At 45.4% G+C, this 19,067-nt stretch overlaps 2 long non-coding RNA genes across 3 annotated transcripts in view; one reads left to right on the top strand and one right to left on the bottom strand.

Moving 5' to 3' along the window:
- Window positions 1-18,856, bottom strand: part of LOC129383203 (uncharacterized) — a 36,087-nt gene extending 17,231 nt beyond the window's left edge. The window contains exon 1 of the long non-coding RNA XR_011893096.1: window positions 18,482-18,856. This is a non-coding gene — a long non-coding RNA (uncharacterized lncRNA). The remainder of the gene's footprint in view (window positions 1-18,481) is intronic.
- On the top strand, window positions 328-7,486 carry LOC129383202 (uncharacterized). 2 transcript variants are annotated; one of them, XR_011893464.1, is made up of 3 exons: window positions 328-712; window positions 1,465-1,586; window positions 5,753-7,486. It is a non-coding gene; the product is annotated as an uncharacterized lncRNA (long non-coding RNA). The 2 variants fall into 2 exon arrangements; XR_008611094.2 differs by having other exon boundaries at window positions 1,465-1,573.
- Window positions 18,857-19,067: the final 211 nt, after the last annotated feature.

Raw genomic sequence — 19,067 nt, forward strand, 5'->3', positions numbered from 1 at the left:
GCGTGTTCGCCGCTATCGTTGTGCTATAAGTGTAGCCTGTTTTGTGGGCACAGGTTCGCCCAATAAAAGTTAGTTTTGTCGTTCACAGTACTGCTACTGTGTTATTCAACGTCACGACCACGTGACAATATGAGCATGTCAATGTTTCTTCTTGTCTCGCAACATATGTATGTAGTTCGGCCCAAAATGGCACAAAACCTGCTGTAGTGCATATTAGTGTAGCAATCACGGAGGCCACAACAGCCGCACTATTATACAGACGGCGCTGTCGGCGCCGGTATTTTCGTACTCTACGCGACCGGTAGAATACGAAAGTACGGCGTGTTGTTATTTGCTCCGTCTTCAACGGTTGTTGTGCGAGCTGCTTCGATGTGTTTGTAAGATCGTGTGTTATTAGGTTTGCTGTGATGAAATGAGACGTAGTTCGCGAGCACGAAAGTGCCAGAAGATGGCTTGAGTCTCGCTGTAAACACGCCGTATGCGTGGCGCGCCAGCGAAATGTGGACCAACGGTTTTGATGCCGTGGAGCGCGTTCCTTTTGTCTCGGCTGGCTGTCGTGGAAAGTTTGGTGGACGGCGCAAAGAAGTAATGCGTATTATTAGCGTGCCTCAGCTCGTCCACTACCCAGCGGCTTGTATGCTGCAAGCAACATCGCAGACGCATCATTGGAAACTTGGAGAGCGCCTTTCGACCTCGTCGTACTGTTAAAACGGTAAGGAATCGTGCTCGCCAACTACACGTGCGTTCATGCGCGTTGTGTGTGCTTCCCGTGTGTGCATAGAGTGTCTTGCGAACGTAGCAAGTGGAACACCCACGACAACAGTGAACCCTGTGATGATACTTGCTACGCGCTGGTTGTAAAAATTGTGTACGCAACTCTATTGCCACAGTGCGGAATCGATAACCCTGATAAGCGTTTGCTTCCGCTAAGAAGTTTCGGAAATCGTGTTCACCTTGTGCAGCTGTGCGTGAGCTTCCGCTTGTCTGCTAAAATCGCATAGTAACGACCCGTCTACCTCTTCATCGATTCTTTCTTCAGTGATGCTTCCTCACTTATAAATGCTTCGACGTTGTGCACAATCTCTGCTTACGACGTTTTTGGTTAACGAATAGTTCTAGGGAAAAAATGTAAGCCAATCACAGCTTGCTACTAGTACAGCTTTATTTCCAAGACAAGATGTGTAGACAAAACTGACCGAACTAAACATGACAGGGGAAAGTTGCCTGTACTAAGTAATGGAAAAAACATGAAGATTAGATTGTAATCTGCTGCTGCGGTGCGTCCAAAATTTTATTTGATGTAGAGGTCCCTATTATCATGACATTCGATGATTTCAAGCATTTGCTTTCTTTCCACATTAGTGCAGGCATTGTTTTCGTGACTTTTTTAGGTGCTGCATGTTTTCACGATATCACAGTTTTATTGTGCCACTGCTATAAGCTAACATGGAACTCATTTTGTAGTGGCGAGGCCGTGACCCACAAACTACAAGATCGAGGAGCCCCCAGAAATGCAGACCCTCTGGATATATGGCTGCAGCAGCATCGCGTGTGATCTGGATGGTCATGTCAGGTGTGTATGAAATGTACGTGTTCCAAAAAGTGGCTGGTCTTCGTGGATTTGTCGCGGCACAAAAGCCACACCTTACGGAGCACCAAAAATGCCGGCGCCTTGAGTTTTGCAGGGCATAAGAGCGCTGGACAACTGCAGAATGGAAGGAAGTGATATTTTCAGATGAATCGACATTTTCATCTAAATGGGATCAAGAGCGCCGCGTATGGAGACCATATAACTGCAGGAATTTTCATTTTCTTATCTTTTAAGCAGAAATTCTTCGGACGCGCAAGAGGTATTTCATCTGAAAAGACCATTATCTATTCCCTTCTTTACGTGTATAGATACGAGCCTGGGTATGTTTACGAGATCTACAGCAGCGGCCGCTGTACTGTCAACGTTTGGGGAGCAATTAGCAAAGAGGGCCTCGGTCCGCAAATCCGACTGTCCCCATCGTTCACAGCTGAAGCTTACTGCGAAATTCTGGACTACCACCTATTGCCATACGCTCTGGACAGGCCATATAAAGATGGCTACTACTTGTTCCAACAAGACCTGAGCCCGGTGCGCACAGCCAGAGCTGTGGAAAAAGTTCTTCAAGAACGTGGTGTTCGCGTTCTTGACTGGCCTCCGAAAGGTGCAGAATTCAATGTTATGGAGAACGTGTGGGGCATGATGAAGGAAAGCTTATCAAAGCTGAATCTGGGAGGGGCCAGTGCCGACGAGCTCTGGCTCGCCATAACGCGCGAGTGGAAGCGCCTTGGTGACAGGAGGGACTTCGTCGATGCACTCTACGAGTCAATTCCACGCCGCGTACAAGCTGCGTTTCGCGTGGACGGCGCATTTGCGAGATATTGATAGCGGAACATGCCAATCGCTTTAGACGAAACAGTTACGTTTCGATTCTTTTTTTTTCTCTGAAAAAAATAAACCCCGTGTTCTTTCTGTTATTTAGATTTACTATGTTCTCCTTACTATTTTTTTTGCATTTAGCTCACACAGCCTACCCTTGATTATCATTGTGTATTTCCTCTGAGCAAAATAAATTCGTGCGAAAATGAGTATCTTCGCCAACAAACGCCGACTCGCGATCATTACGTAAGGATACTCGCTACCAAAGGTCCAGATTCCGTGATTGATTGTCGCACAATATATACGAACCACGTAACGGGGTGCGGCAGTAAATTACTAGAGTCGTGAAGAGTTCATTAGAGTGCCCTTTGCATGAAGTGACTTCCTGTGCATGAAATTGACATAGCTGAACGTGCCGCGTTATTTCATTTTGTGAACTCTTTTATTGCCACTATCGCAGACACACCCGTTAAGGGGGGTCATGTAATAGTGGAAATTGGGAAATTGTCCTCGTATTACGAAGCTAGTAGTAACACGGATAGGAAAATATTTTACTAAGATCTAATACTTCGCAGGACAGGCTAACACGGTGGAAAAATAAGGCAGCGTTGCCGTTGTACCCAAGCCGCCTCACTAGCACGTAATCACGCAAAGCATTGCTTAGTCCCACCCGGGATGCAGACCATGGCGAGAATATGCTGCAAGGAATGCCGGAGCCTTTATTTGTAGATTACGGTGCATGCATGCTGTGCTACAGACATTCATTCGCCCAGCCCCCATTGCACAATGCTAAAGGGCACCTAACACTACCTTCTTGGAGCAAGGCAACGTCAACCTAGATGCACTAGGGAGCGAAACTTGCTCGCTAGGGAGACCGCGCATGCGCAAATCTTGCCTGTATTTATCCGCCGGCGCGCTCCGCCCACGAGCAGCTGTGTGTCCAGCGTTCCGAATTATTCTGGGAACACCTGTACGTCTTCCAAAAAGTGGGCTTGGTGTCATTCATGGTGAAGTCCATCAACACATTACTTAATGCAGCTTACTAAAGAGACTAAATATTTATGCAACTTTATTGAACTTGCTACCTATTTGTGTGCATAGCCATTATGCCCACATTATTATGTTCTATATAAAACTATACCTAACCTTTCCTGACGTTTAGTATTTCTTTTGCGTAAGTTGCTTACCTGGAAGTGAAATAGAATTTTTGCTTTGTACGTAGTATATTTATAACTTTTTATTGTGGTTTTATTCTTTGAAAACCATTTCCTATGCTGTACCCCTTATTTGCATCATTTTTGTCTGCTTGTGCTACAATCTCGTGCAGTTTTCTGTGCATGTAGGAATTCGAAGTGTAGTGGGCTAAATATGTCACAGGTCTAAGGACGTAGTGTGCACACCATTGTTTATCATTGATATCTTTAGCTACTTCTCTGTTCCCATAGTAACAGCCACTGCAAAATACACATTTGATGAGCTTTAATTTCTTGAAAATTAATATGAAGGTCAGTATTAACTATGCTGCATTTACTTAAGTAGTACATAGGCACAGACTGATATGGATCCCTTGTGACGTACACAGGATGCCTTTTTTGTTTGTTGCACTAAAAATGGGGGCTCACACACGTCTTATTATATATGTGATATGCCTCATCGATTTCACTTGTCAATTTTCACGGTGGATGAAAACAGATTTCTAATCCAACATGAAGCCCCGTTGTGGAAATGTACGGCCAAGTTGGACGATCATACTGGTCTTTTGAATGAAATATGGTGATCTCTTATAAACATAACATACCGGCCGGTTTGCTCTATGTACGCATGACCACATGTGAAAAGGATACAGTACACTGCCTGTGACACACACAACAAATTTGGTGGTATCTTTCACCAAGCAAGCCTCCCTTGCCTGCTTGCCTTTCTCAATTCTCTTGCTCATTACTGTGCATACAGGCACCCTGACAAGAAAGGCTTTCTTAGATACCACTAAATTTGTCTTATGTCTGTCAGGGGTAGTGTAGTCTATTTTTGCAATCATGTGCATATTTGGTCAAATGTACATGCAGCAGATTGGCCGGTGCCTCAACACGTGCCTAAGACAGCACCGTAATTCACTCACCGGACCAGTATGTTCGTCCCACTTGACCACGCACCGATGGGACTGGGGCTGCGCGCCAGATTTGGACTTTTCATCTGTTTTGTTCAGCTACGGCAACCAATTGACCAACAACATCGCTGAGGAATGCCACATAAAAAGACTGGGTTACAATCTGCTTACTGAATTGTCCACAACCTTCGTAGTAACAAATTTGTTGCAACTAGATTTAGGCACATTATTTCTTGTCAAATTTTCTGCTTGACTTTTAGAGCAGTTATGCAATCAATTTTCAAAGTTATATATATTAGTATAATTTTTGTTTACTGTTTTTCATATGCTATGTTGCAAGAAGGACCCTTTTTAATTAAAACTGAATTAGCTTTTCAATTGCAATTGGGAAGTCTTATCATTGCGTTTAGGATACATATCAGTCTACATACCCGTACTAGATTAGAAACTAATTGTTTCAATAACTCAAAAAGCACGAATATACAGTGTCTACTGTATCTGACAGTAACACTGCGACTCTGTTCTAGATACCCAAAATTGGCAGTTATCCATCATAATTTGCAAAAACAACTTAAAACTTTGTTGGTCCCCATACAATGCATACTTACATACATCATCATGATTGCCCAAGCTCCATGTAAAAAATTTATTATTGGCATATTAAGCATAGTACATATGAACTATGGCTAACAGTGGATGGAATATTTTGTCTACCGCTCAACAATAGAAGCCAGTAGGTCATTCCCTTCTTTTCAAAAAATTTGTTTCCTATGGATAGTGTGACGTCTGTATAGGACTCTTAGCTCGTGGGTGTTCCTGCTTGCTTATCTTATAAATGGGAATGTGTTGTCATTGCAAGATGAGATTAATGTGCGACTAGGCTGTTGTCATTTCGAGATACTTTTTGTCATCAGCAATGATATTCTAGTGCCAGGCACATTGGCCCAGTGCTGATGTCACAGAATCTTGGGAAAGTAAAAATATTTTCAAAAGTGATTCTCAAAAGAAATGCCGCTGTTTGACAGGGTGGTATCACTCTGCCAAGTGGTATCAGTGTTTGGCAGAGTAGGTGGGGCGTTCTGCCACTTTTCTGTTAGTATTTTTTCTGAAATACTGAAATGAAACTTACCATAGTGCTACAACTATATAGATATTTGTGGCATGTTTGTGCCTGCTAATAGATTATGGCTGAATGTTCATTACACCTTTTGAAAATTAATTTCAATTGTATTTTCCAGGCTCCACCGTCGCCAATTACTAGACGGACCAAATGAGGCCAAAAACTAGCCTTTCCTCGCTCCTTTCCTGGGAAGTGAAATAGCAGGGGGTCATGTAAGAATGAACTTGCAACATGTGAGCAGTAGCCAAAGCTCCATACAGGTGATGCTGGTGGTGGAATGATAAGACAAACCGCAATATTTATTTGTTTACTTATTCACGTAATATTTATTTATTCATATCTCATGAATACTGTGCAGTTTTCCAGCAAGGAATCAGGTAAAATACAGAAATATCATTGCATCAAAGTAAACATGTTATTTGAAAAAGCATAATTCATGTAGCAAAGTACCATGATGAAACATTTTTAGACAACTAGTCTGCTTTTGATACGAATTCATGAAAACTGCAAATTTTGAAGAAACAGAGGAGTAAGGTTAACAAATCTTACACATAACTAAAAAATGAGATCACATTTCTGTTAAACCTAATACCATAATTTAATCTGGCAAATTTGATATACCATATGCTGCTCTAATATACAATCACTAATTTATGAGTAGATGTGCAAAACTCTCAAACATTGCAACAATTTCATGTAAGCTGTAAATTCATATATAAAATTCGTTGATTTTAGACGTAGCAGATGGAGTCTGCAGAACTGTGATATCTCTTTCTGGCACAGAGATGTGGATTATTAAGCTTCGTGGTGTTATTTTTCTTAAACCTGCCAAATAGTTCTTCCTGCAACAAGTAGAATTCTCAAATGCCACGAACTTAACTCAAATTAGTGCTGTGGTTGTCTCAAAAATATTTCAGCATTTTGGATGTACTTGAGTAGGAAAATTTACAGAACTAACGTGGGCTAGTTCTTTTTTTAATTTACAGTTGCAAACAGAGAAAGTTCTTTTCCTTCAAGTTTTGCTATTTTCAGCAAATTTTAATAGAAGTTGATGGTGTTAATGTAAAAACTATGATTTAAACATTTTTAAATGTATCAAACCTCATCAAATTTGGTGCCATAGTTGCCGAGTAAAACGATTTTACTGTTCATGTGCATTACATAGGAGCTCCCAAGCTAAATCTCCTTTTTAGTCATTGCGTGTGTCGGTCTGGTTTGTATTTCTCACCCTAATTTTAGAATATTGGCTCTGATCTCAAAATTGTTTCCCTTACAACGAGATACAAGCTTTTAAACTTTGTACGATATATGGTGTACTGCTCTATAAAAACCGCTGTTTGCCACATTTTTGCAGGGCCTGCCAGTGCTAATGTTACACATAACATAGAATAAAATGCTGTGTGGTTTCGGTATACGGTGTACCTATCTGTGAAAGCCAGCCACTATTTGCCACATTTTTACAGGGACTGCCAGTGTTATTTTTGCACTTAGATTAAAATGCTGTGTCGTTTCGTCAGGCTGACACAACATTGCAGTGCACATTCATATCAGTCTATTTTCAGGCATTACTATCCAACCATTTAATGTGCACTGCTGGAACAGGCACTCCTTTTGCAGTTTTAATGGCATGGTTTCTTGTCCTAGTCAAGCCTGTTATTACCTTGTGTCAACTGTAATCAAGTCTCCCACTGATTTTTTTTACCTCATGTTTCATGTGTTTGCACCACCAGCTTGACCTGAAAAGCATCTTGGCACCTACAGTTTGTGTGTTGCAAGTTCTAGTCTCAAGCGTGTATGTCACATATGAAGCATGTATCTAGTCTGAAGTGCAATAAACATTTCAAACTGAATACTTTGTGGTTGTAGCACCAATTATTTTGCCACTGCATTTACTGTAGTCCTTATTGCCTACAGTAGAACTTTGGTAAATTGCAAGTACTTTACACACATCGGCCTAGCTTTTATAGACATTTGCTTGTAGGGACTCGAAAGCAACCGCATAGAAATATTCTATAGAAATTTGCCTTTAGCATCTCTAAAGCAACTCGATAGAAATATTCTATAGAAATTTGTCTTTAGCATCTCTAAAGCAACTCGATAGAAATATTCCATAGAAATTTGTCTTTAGCATCTCTAAAGAAACTCGATAGAAATATTCTATAGAAATTTGTCTTTAGCATCTCTAAAGAAACTCGATAGAAATATTTTATAGAAGTTTGTCTTTAGCATCTGTAAAGCAACTCGATAAAAACGTTCTATAGAAATGTGTCTTTAGAGTTCCTATAAGAATGCCGTGGCCAAATAACTTTTGGAACTCTATAGGAAAATTCTATGGGCAATCAAAATAAACACAATAGAGTTCTATAGAGAAAATAGAAGACTTTCTAAAAAAACACCTTAAAAATTTTTGTAAGGGTATGGCTCGATTAGAACCGCTGTGGGGCGTACAAGATTTTATTTGAATGTGATTCTTTTCAGTTTAAGTTGCCGCCAATCTTTTTAATCGGCATGCTCGCTTTCACGTTGCATGTTAGGTCCGGGATAGAGGCTTAGGTGGCGGCTACGGCAAGCTACTGCCTGCGCCTGCGATATTTACTCGAAGATAACAAGCAGATGGCCGGACAGGCCGCCATTGGAATATGAACCTGGCAACGTTTAACGCTAGAACTTAATCTAGTGAGGCGAGTTTAGCAGTGCTATTGGAGGAACTAGAGGGCAGTAAATGGGATATAATAGGGCTCAGTGAAGTTAGGAGGCCAAAAGAAGCATATACAGTGCTAAAAAGCGGGCACGTCCTGTGCTACCGGGGCTTAGCGGAGAGAAGAGAACTAGGAGTCGGATTCTTGATTAATAAGAATATAGCTGGTAACATACAGGAATTCTATAGCATTAACGAGAGGGTGGCAGGTCTTGTTGTGAAACTTAATAAGAGGTACAAAATGAAGATTGTACAGGTCTACGCCCCTACATCCAGTCATGATGACCAGGAAGTCGAAAGCTTTTATGAAGACGTGGAATCGGCGATGGGTAGAGTGAAAACTAAATACACTATACTAATGGGCAACTAATTCCAAGGTAGGCAAGAAGCAGGCTGGAGACAAGGCAGTGGGGGAATATGGCATAGCTACTAGGAATAGCAGGGGAGAGTTATTAGTAGAGTTTGCAGAACAGAATAATATGAGGATAATGAATACCTTCTTCCGCAAGCGGGATAGCCGAAAGTGGACGTGGAGGAGCCCGTATGGCGAGACTAGAAATGAAATAGACTTCATACTCTGCGCTAACCCAGGCATCATACAAGATGTGGACGTGCTCAGCAAGGTGCGCTGCAGTGACCACAGGATGGTAAGAAGTCGAATTAGCCTAGACCTGAGGAGGGAACGGAAGAAACTGGTACATAAGAAGCCGGTTAATGAGTTAGTGGTAAGAGGGAAAGTAGAGGAATTCCAGATCAAGCTACAGAACAGGTATTCGGCTTTAACTCGGAAAGCGGACCTTAGTGTTGAAGCAATGAACGACAATCTTGTGGGCATCATTAAGGAGTGTGCAATGGAAGTCGTTGGTAACTCCGTTAGGCAGGATACCAGCAAACTACCGCAGGAGACGAAAGATCTGATCAAGAAACGCCAATGTATGAAAGCCTCTAACCCTACAGCTAGAATAGAACTGGCAGAACTTTCGATGTTAATCAACAAGCGTAAGACAGCTGACATAAGGAAATATAATATGGATAGAATTGAACATGCTCTCAGGAACGAAGGAAGCCTAAAATCAGTGAAGAAACTAGGAATTGGCAAGAATCAGATGTATGCGTTAAGAGACAAAGCCGGCAATATCATTACTAATATGGGTGAGATAGTTCAAGTGGCTGAGGAGTTCTATAGAGATTTATACAGCACCAGTGGCACCCACGACGATAATGGAAGAGAAAATAGTCTAGAGGAATTCGAAATCCCACAAGTAACGCCGGAAGAAGTAAAGAAAGCCTTGGGAGATATGCAAAGGGGGAAGGCAGCTGGGGAGGATCAGGTAAGAGCAGATTTGTTGAAGGATGGTGGGCAGATTTTTGTAGAGAAACTGGCCACCCTGTATACGCAATGCCTCATGACCTCGAGCGTACCAGAATCTTGGAAGAACGCTAACATAATCCTAATCCATAAGAAAGGGGACGCCAAAGACTTGAAAAATTATAGACCGATCAGCTTACTGTCCATTGCCTACTATGGTAATCGGAAATAGAATCAGGAACAATTTAGACTTCTGTCAAGCAAAGGACTAGGCAGGATTCCGTAAAGGCTACTCAATAATAGATCATATTCACACTATCAATCAGGTGATAGAGAAATGTGCGGAATATAACCAACCCTTCTATATAGCTTTCATTGATTACGAGAAAGCGTTTGATTCTGTCGAAACCTCAGCAGTCATGGAGGCATTACGGAATCAGGGTGTAGAAGAGCCGTATGTAAGAATACTGAAAGACATATATAGCGGCTCCACAGCCACCGTAGTCCTCCATAAAGCAAGCAACAAAATTCCAATCAAGAAAGGTGTCAGGCAGGGAGATATGATCTCTGCAATGCTATTCACAGCGTGTTTAGAGGAGGTATTCAGAGACCTGGATTGGGAAGAAATGGGGATAAAAGTTTATCGAGAATACCTTAGTAACTTGCGATTCGCTGATGATATTGCCTTGCTTAGTAACTCAGGGGACCAATTGCAATGCATGCTCACTGACCTGGAGAGGCAAAGCAGAAGAGTGGGTCTAAAAATTAATCTGCAGAAAACTAAAGTAATGTTTAACAGTCTCGGAAGAGAACAGCAATTTACGACAAGCAGCGAGGCACTGGAAGTCTTAAGGGAATACATCTACTTAGGGCAGGTAGTGACGGCGGATCCGGATCATGAGACGGAAATAATCAAAAGAATAAGAATGGGCTGGGGTGCGTTTGGCAGGCATTCTCAGATCATGAACAGCAGGTTGCCATTATCCCTCAAGAGAAAAGTATATAATAGCTGTGTCTTACCAGTACTCACCAACGGGGCAGAAACCTGGAGGCTTACGAAAAGGGTTCTACTCAAATTGAGGACGACGCAACGAGCTATGGAAAGAAGAATGATAGGTGTAACGCTAAGGGATAAGAAAAAAGCAGATTGGTTGATGGAAGAAACGCGAGTTAATGACATCTTAGTTGAAATCAAGAAAAAGAAATGGGCATGGGCAGGACATGTAATGAGGAGGGAAGATAACCGATGGTCATTAAGGGTTACGGACTGGATCCCAAGGGAAGGGAAGCGTAGCAGGGGGCGGCAGAAAGTTAGGTGGGCGGATGAGATTAAGAAGTTTGCAGGGACGGCATGGCCACAATTAGTACATGACCGGGGTTATTGGAGAAGTATGGGAGAGGCCTTTGCCCTGCAGTGGGCGTAACCAGGCTGATGATGATGATGACGGTGGACAAACAGATGTGCATGGAGCGCGAGACGTGCGTGAGATTCGATAGTAATCGCAACGCCAAGCGAGCGGTATCAACGGTATCTTGCAGACGATCACTTGCGGCGCGGAGTTGATCACTGCTGCTACTTTCGTTTTCTGCTAGCGTTCCCCGTCACTGCAACAGTCGGCACTATTGACGGTTTCTTGTCTACACGCTCATCGATAGACTTGCATACCTTGTGCAGGCTTCGCGGCAGAGTTCTGACCAGTGTTGCCACGACACATTAAAAAATAGTAGTAGATTTTTTCGCGAAAGATCAGTAGAAATGAGTAGATTCTTTAATTTCAATTTTTGCACTCAGTTTATGAGCCCACGAATTCAGCGCTTATATTAGTACTCTGTTGAAGTATTGTAGCTTCCAGGAAATAGTACAAAAATTGATTCCGAGATTCTTAGCGATACTTTTGAAAAACCCGGGGATCCAGAGAGCCATTGTCAAGCAAGAATTTAAAAACAGTGAAGCCCTCCGATGGCCTGTTCAAAGGCGTCAGATGGTAGTTAGTACCTGAAAGCTTTAGAGTATAGTATCTTCCAGACAGGGGTAATTGGAGATCGCTGGGAGAGGCCTCCGTGCTGCAGTGCACATAAAAATAGGTTGTCATGATGAAGATGACAATGGTGGTTTCATAGTTGTGGGCTTCGGTATGCACCCACTTTCACAAATGTAGCGCCTCACCTTTTCCCATAGAGCATAGAAACTCTATGCCTTTTCCCCACTTTGCTCAAAGACAGAGTTAGCGCCACGTTTGAGAGTCTGGAAACGCAAGAATGTATGTTAACCTCGAAGCCAACCACGTTTTTTTTTTTTGTCTCGCTAGGTGGCATTACATCAATATAACCTCTATAACCATCCATCCATCCATCCTCTGTACTGAAAAAGTTGCAGATTCCGCTTTCGTTTCAGTAGAAAAGCAAGAAAATCAGCAGATTCAAGCGCTTTATCACTGAATCAGCAGAAAATATTAAAAATCAGTAGATCTACTGATAAATCAGCAGCCGTGGCGTCACTGGTTCTGACTGGTGTGGTTTAAACCTGTTGCCAGCTTTGCGGGTCAATGTTGCAGGACTGCCTGCCAAATTTGACGGGGAAAAACACCGTCAAATGTAGCGAATGCAACGACGCCGTTTTCGAAGCGCACAGTTACTAGATGAAACGCGCGCAGGCTCCCAGCTCCCCACAGTACCGGAAAGTTGCTGCATAACCTGCGCGCTTTCGAAGAGCCATATAACACTTGGGGCGCGATATATAGCTGCGCGCTCTCGCTGCAGCGCTAGAAAAGGGTTGCATCGCCTAAATTTCTTTGCACAAGTATAGTCTCCTGGGGATTACGCTGCTCGCAATACACTTTTAGGAAGCGGAGACGCGTCGCATAACACTTGGGGCGCGATATATCGCTGCGCGCTCTCGCTACAACGTTAGAAAAGGGTTGCATCGCCTTGCTTTGCACAGGCAGTCTTCTGGGGATTACGCTGCTCGCAACTATACACTTTTCTGAAACTGAGACGCGTCGCATAACACTCGGGGCGCTTTAATTCGCTGCTCGCGATGGCTACAACGGGGCAAATTAAATGTTTGCTGTGCCTTTATCTGCGTAAAGAATTTTTCTGAAATGCGACGCAGAACCCCCGGGGCTTTTTTTTTTTTTTTCTGGCTACGCGCGCGGTTTCCGTCGCAAGCGATAGATCCGCGCCGGCGCGCGACGCACTGTTATGCGCCCCGAGTGTTATGCGACGCGTCTCAGTTTCAGAAAAGTGTATAGTGGCGAGCAGCGTAATTGTCAGGAGACTGCCTGCTTAAAGCAAGGCGATGCAACCGTTTTCTAATGTTGTAGCGAGAACGCGCAGCGATATTTCGTGCAGCAAGTGTCACGCGACGCGTCTCAGTTTCAGAAAAGTGTACAGTTGCGAGCAGCGTAATCGCCAGGAGAATGCCTGTGCAAAGCAAGGGGATGCAACCCTTTTCTAACGTTGTTGCGAGAGCGCGCAGCGATATATCGTGCCCCAAGAGTTATGCGACGCGTCTCCGTTTCCTAAAGTCTTTATTGCGAGCAGCGTAATCGTCAGGAGACTGTCTGTGCTAAGCAAGGCGATGCAATCCTTTTCTAGCGCTGCAGCGAGAGCGCGCAGCGATATATCGCGCCCCAAGTGTTATATAGCTCTTCGAAAGCGCGCGGGTTATGCAGCAACTTTCCGGTACTGTCGGGAGCTGGGAGCCTGCGCGCGTGTGATCTGGTAACTATGTGCGCTTCGAAAACGGCGTCGTTGCATTCGCTGCATTTGACGGTGTTTTCCCCCGTTCAAATTTGGCAGGCTGTCTGGCAACATTGACCCGCAAAGCTGGCAACAGGTTTAAACCACACCAGTCAGAACCAGGACCTACTGCTCTTTATACCGTAGGTCGTGGTCAGAACTCTGCCCTTCGCCGTAAGGCGCGATAAAGCTATGATCCGCCACTACAGACTTAGCACGAGTGCCGCAGGTGCGAGACCGTCTGTCCGACACAGCGGTCGCCAAATCGGGCCTCAGTGCCCGCTGTTCACCTATTTTACCTCGCCGGCAGCGAGCGTCGGAATGTAAACATGCTCGACCCCACTCCGCAATGCCGGCACACCTCGGGACAAACGCCTACAAGCATGCCTACAAGAAACCTCCTCTGTGTTGCCTAGGCAGAGTCATCTATTCAAGAAGCAAAAGACCCCAAATTTTCTCTCTCGCGCCCGCTCTTACTTGCGCCTGCGCACAAACGACTGGCGATCCCTCAAATGAACGTCTCGTAAAAGAAAGGTGTATATCGCGACTTCGAATTGGCATCGTTCTCGGAGAGCCAGGACACCTTGAAGACGCACCTGGCAATGATTGCCACAATGATTCATTCATTTCAGATTACAACGCAGTCAGATTGGTTGCCCAGTTGTGCGCACTATTACTGACTGCAAGCACAATTTCATCACGTAAGGTATCACACGTATAGGTTCAAAAAGAATAATTGTTATTGCATGTACAGTTATATGAAATGTACAAAAGTATCAGCAGGCCACTAAAGTTGGAGGACAGAGGACAAGATTCGCGCTCGCTTTGGAACAATCTGTCGTCTGTTATTGTTCTTCTTGGCTTGGTTATGCATTGTAGGGGAGTAAACTTCATTGGAAGATGTAATATGCGTGAATGGAAGCATTTTGTGAAGGTTGTGCTTTAAGAACGCGTCATTTGTGCAGCCATATCGACTTTTTAGACGAAGCCTCTTACACCACCATCCAACACAAGCCTCGCAGATACATATAACATTCTACCCTCTATACATATACACACAGCGCCCCTTAGGAAACTCCCATAGATGGTCGCGTCATGATTTCCCTCTAGGCACGGAGGAAGGAAACTAATAGCGTCCTCGATCACCCGCACCGGTGCGCACCGGGGCGCCTTGGTGCGCACTTTCATCCTCGATTAATCGCACCGGTGCGCACTGAGCATCCTCGATCACCGGAAGCGCACCCTGTTGGAGCGGTTTTCCGTTGCCCCGTCTCGCACCGAGAAAATCGGCGGTGCGCGGAGTGCAATCCCAACAAGCACTGCGGGACGCGCGACGTGCGCGCTTACTGCCGACTGCAGAACCGCGGACGCTCTGGCCCGATAGCTGCGGTACGTTGCAACGGAGTTGACGGAGTTAGCTAGTGGATTTGTCGGCGATGAGAAAGGAAGCGCGGCTAGTTGCCGCAATCGATGAGCATTCTTCAAGTTCGTCTGACAGCGAAGACGACATTCTGCTCGACCTCGTCCAAAAACAGTGTGGTGAAGAGCGGCCGAAAGTGGACAGGTTCATTGAACGGGTCGTCAGGATTAATTATAAAATTCGTTGGTGTTTGCTTGCAACCAGGTATGTCGGAGCACGCAGTTTGACAAGGTTCGAGCGCTTGCCGCAGATGCTCAGCATCTGCAAACAATAAAATATGCACGTGCGCGTGTTCGCGCACGTTTTGCGCGCTAGGGGCAAAGTAGCGCTGCATGCAAGCACTCTGCGCAGGGTGCAGTTTTGTCCTCGATGTTGACCCTCCGCAGTGCGGCACCACGGCGGGGCAAAGCGCACCATTCTGGTTTCGGGGCAACCCCGGGGCAAGGTGATCGAGGACGCTATAAGGAGAGGCCCTGACGTCACTCTTTGTGAAGCAAAAGTGAAGCCGGAATTTGGCGTTGCTCATGGCGATGCTCCGCCTTTTGGGCCACCCTCCTCTCTTGTTTACATCTTTCGCGAAACCACGCCGCGCTGAGCGTGGTGTCGCGCGCTCGCGCAACATCTGGCAGAGCACGGTGCAGGTAACACAGCGGAACAAGACACGGTGACTAACGCAAACCCACCCACTCAGCGCCTTTGCCACGGCCCGAAACCTACCAGAGCAACACGTGTGAGCGCTCAAAACCATAACAACGCCGCCATTGAGGCCCAAAAGGCGTGGCCATACAACAACAAAAAAAAAAAGCAGCAAAAAAATGAGAACCTACTACGTCATTTCCGCCACACTTTTCTCCTAGCGCGCGGAGGGGGTAGGGCCTCTCCTTAGTTTCCTTCCTCCGTGCCTCTAGGTGTTATGGTGAGAAACTACGAGTGCGGCTCGCTCAGGACTTTGGCGTACGTTTGGCTGGTCGCAGGCGCCAAAATCGGAAATAGTGGCGTCTACGTTAACATCCATGAACAAAATTGAAGTGCGCGCCACGGTGACATATAGAAGGCGGAGCGTTGTAGGCACACCCCGCTACACCGTGCCCTTCGCAGTGCAAGGCATTGAAAAAGGAGCGGAAGCACTGCTAAGGCAGTGTTTGATTGCGAATAATCTCCTTTCATCACACCAATAACAGTATGGAGGGGGCTTTACGCCTCCACGTCTGCCCACACGCTCTGTCCCTTAAAGGTATCGCTGCGGTAACATGACGGATGCAGGGGGTTGGAACCCCCAGCAACTGTGATGTTATGGTTCGTTATGTCAAATATTTTGCAGAACAGGGGCCCGAAACGTTGTCGCTGTCCCGGCAAACTCCATAGGTTTAGGACAAAGAGGCTGCTCTCACTTTTCTTGGTTGGTGTAATTCCAATCAGGACGTGTTCTTTCACTTCTGTGTTACACGCCGTGACATCAGGTACGAAAATGACGCAGTTTTGACGAAAGGCGAAGCAACGATTGCGATCGCAAATTAGTAGATAGCTATATGAAGTGAGGATAGTCTTATCGGCCGTAACTTGTAAACATTGGCTTACTAACTATAAATTAACAAGCATGCCGTCAGATTTTTTCTTTTCATAACGCGTTAGATTCGCAGTTCTATATTTATTTTTTATTGCGCTTGAATGGAAAGTCCATGCTCCCGTTACTATTGTGGTCGCGTTACATTCGACTAAATACGGTATGTAACGCCAGCGAGAAATCTACCCCATGATTTTTCATGGGCATTGTGCAATAACGGGCAAAGGATCTATCAGCTGCTCAGCGTCGTGTCTCCCATCTCCGTAAGGGGATGAGATAGCAATCTGCGAGCTAGCGTTGGAGCTCGCCACAGTACCGAAAAGCTGAATCATTAGTCATGTAAACACTTGAGCTAGACCCTCCGACAGGCTTGATATTAGGCGTTCGACATCTTTTGTCCGCGCTTTTCGACCGCTACCGCTGTAGCATCGGAAACGGTTCGGTCTGCACCACGCTGTATACTCCGCTTCAGACATCAAGTGCAACGCTCTGCAAGCTACGCAATAAGTTCGGTCACGAGAATGTATCACTCCGCGCGTTGCGTCCGTGCCTCGCTGCGCGCCAAAGACGTATGCTCGCGCGAGCTTGCACGTGAGGCTGCTGCGATAGGCTGCCAAAAAACAACGCAACGAAAAACAAATTGATCTAAAACAACGCATTAGATAACCATATAGCACAGTTTGTTTCTGAGCATTAAGACGTTTTTCATTCAATACTCAGCCTATACCAAGAACAGTTTCGCACGATTACGATCAAGAATGCAGCGTCGCACCCGAGACCGGCCGACGGAGGGGCCCAGCGTCTGGGAGGACGACGCAGTGAGCCTGGCGGTGTCGGTTCTACCTGGTGAAAGGTTTCGGTCAACGTGGCGTTTATTCGGCTTGTACAGCATACTTAGGATATGTTGCATCACGCCATTGGCTATCACCCAGGTGGCGTGATCACACCTGACCAACTTCCAGGGACACGCTAAAGCACCTCGTGCTTGAAAGTGAAGTATTAAATCACGGAGAGAACCGATGCCGTTTGGACGCGTACCGTTTGCACTGGAGCAACATTTTGAACTGGCGATGCGCCTTTTTTCATCGTCAAACGGTAGCCAGGTGTCCCTTGAAGCGGCAGAAGTTACAAGTTTTGTTCGCGGCCGGACAATTCCTGAAGACGCCAAGTGCCACAAGCCGCCACACCGGTAACATGGAACGATTTGATGCGTAGAACGAACGATTTTCATTCGGCCAATTGTGCCTGGTTCGGACGCCTTCCTGCGACGCGTCGAGCAGGTGTTCGAGCACGCACGGCTATCTTGAGTACGCTGACCCATCTTGACGGGCAGGAGGCCATGTACATACTTCCGTTGCACTTCCCTGCCCGAAACGCTGATGAGCGTCGACGTTCGACGCTCATCAGCGTCGGCAATATTGGGCCGCCGAAGAAGGCCGTAGACGAAAGAATGCCTTGGCCGACGCCAGCTGAAGCATTCAGAGAAATTCCCAAGGCATGCATGCGAGGAAATAGGAGATAAGCGACGTAGACAAGTAACGTTGTCACGGCATTTGAGACACTGCAGGTACTTGTGAATCCTCGTCACCATTCTGCACCGTCGCACCCGAAGCCGGCCGCCGGAGGGGCCTAGCGTCTGGGAGGACGACGCAGTGAGGTTGGCGGAGACGCTTGTGCCGGGTGGGAGAGTCTGGTCAACGTGGCGTTTATTCGACTCGTGTAGCATTTGAAAGGCATGTTGCATCATGCCACTGGCTATCACGCAGGTGGCGTGATCACACCTCATCGGCCATCATGCGATCATTGCAGATATTAGCGAGTGCTAATTTTGGCACCAGAGAACAGCACGAGACAAGAAAGAACACCAAACTATTTCTAAGCGCGGACGCAGCCACGGCAAAAAAGTATCGCTAGCCTCGACAGCGTTGCACCTGATTTTCTGAAACGGAGTGTATATGTGAGGACACTCTCGAGACGCAATCTACCGGATAAAGTAGCAACAACGCGCGGTGACGGCAGCGGATACCTATCGACGGGACGACGCTTAATTATTGCCAAGAATCAAGCTCAAACCACCCAACGCCTACACAAACGCCCCAGAGTTGCAGCGCTTACCTGCAAACAAGACGAGCTGCAACGGCCGAGACAAACGACAGGTCCGCGGTACCAGCCGCACAGACGAGTTTCAGCAGGCAAGTGTTCCGTGGCAGCAGTTCCGTTGCAGGGCTCGTTCCACGGGCCAGCGCGAGGTACGATCTATCTAGATGCATATGTAGAGGCTAGGTGTTAGCGATGATGATGATGGTGAAGGCTGAATTATTGGCACAAACCCACCGTGGGTGATAGGCCACGAACCGGGTGGTAATATGATTGAGAAACGAAATAAAAAAGTTAATAAATAAATAAATAATAAGAAGGGGAAATACATGAATAATCCAAGATTAGAAATAAACCGATAATAAAAGAAATAAAGTAGTGTATAATAAGGTAGTCAGCCTTGTAGATAGGAATACCGTAACACAAACTTGTTAATGAAATACATAGAGGATAGACGTAAAAACGAGCAAGTTTCGAATAATAATATTATTAATATAACTGTGAATCTGTGTTTTTGCTTAGAATTTTCTATATTTACCGCTTATTGAAGGAGAAATATATCAGTCATGGCAAATGTGAAATATTAGTAAGGCAATCTTTTTGT

This window comes from Dermacentor andersoni, chromosome 3 (assembly GCF_023375885.2).
Source record: "Dermacentor andersoni chromosome 3, qqDerAnde1_hic_scaffold, whole genome shotgun sequence".
NCBI classification, from domain to species: domain Eukaryota; kingdom Metazoa; phylum Arthropoda; class Arachnida; order Ixodida; family Ixodidae; genus Dermacentor; species Dermacentor andersoni.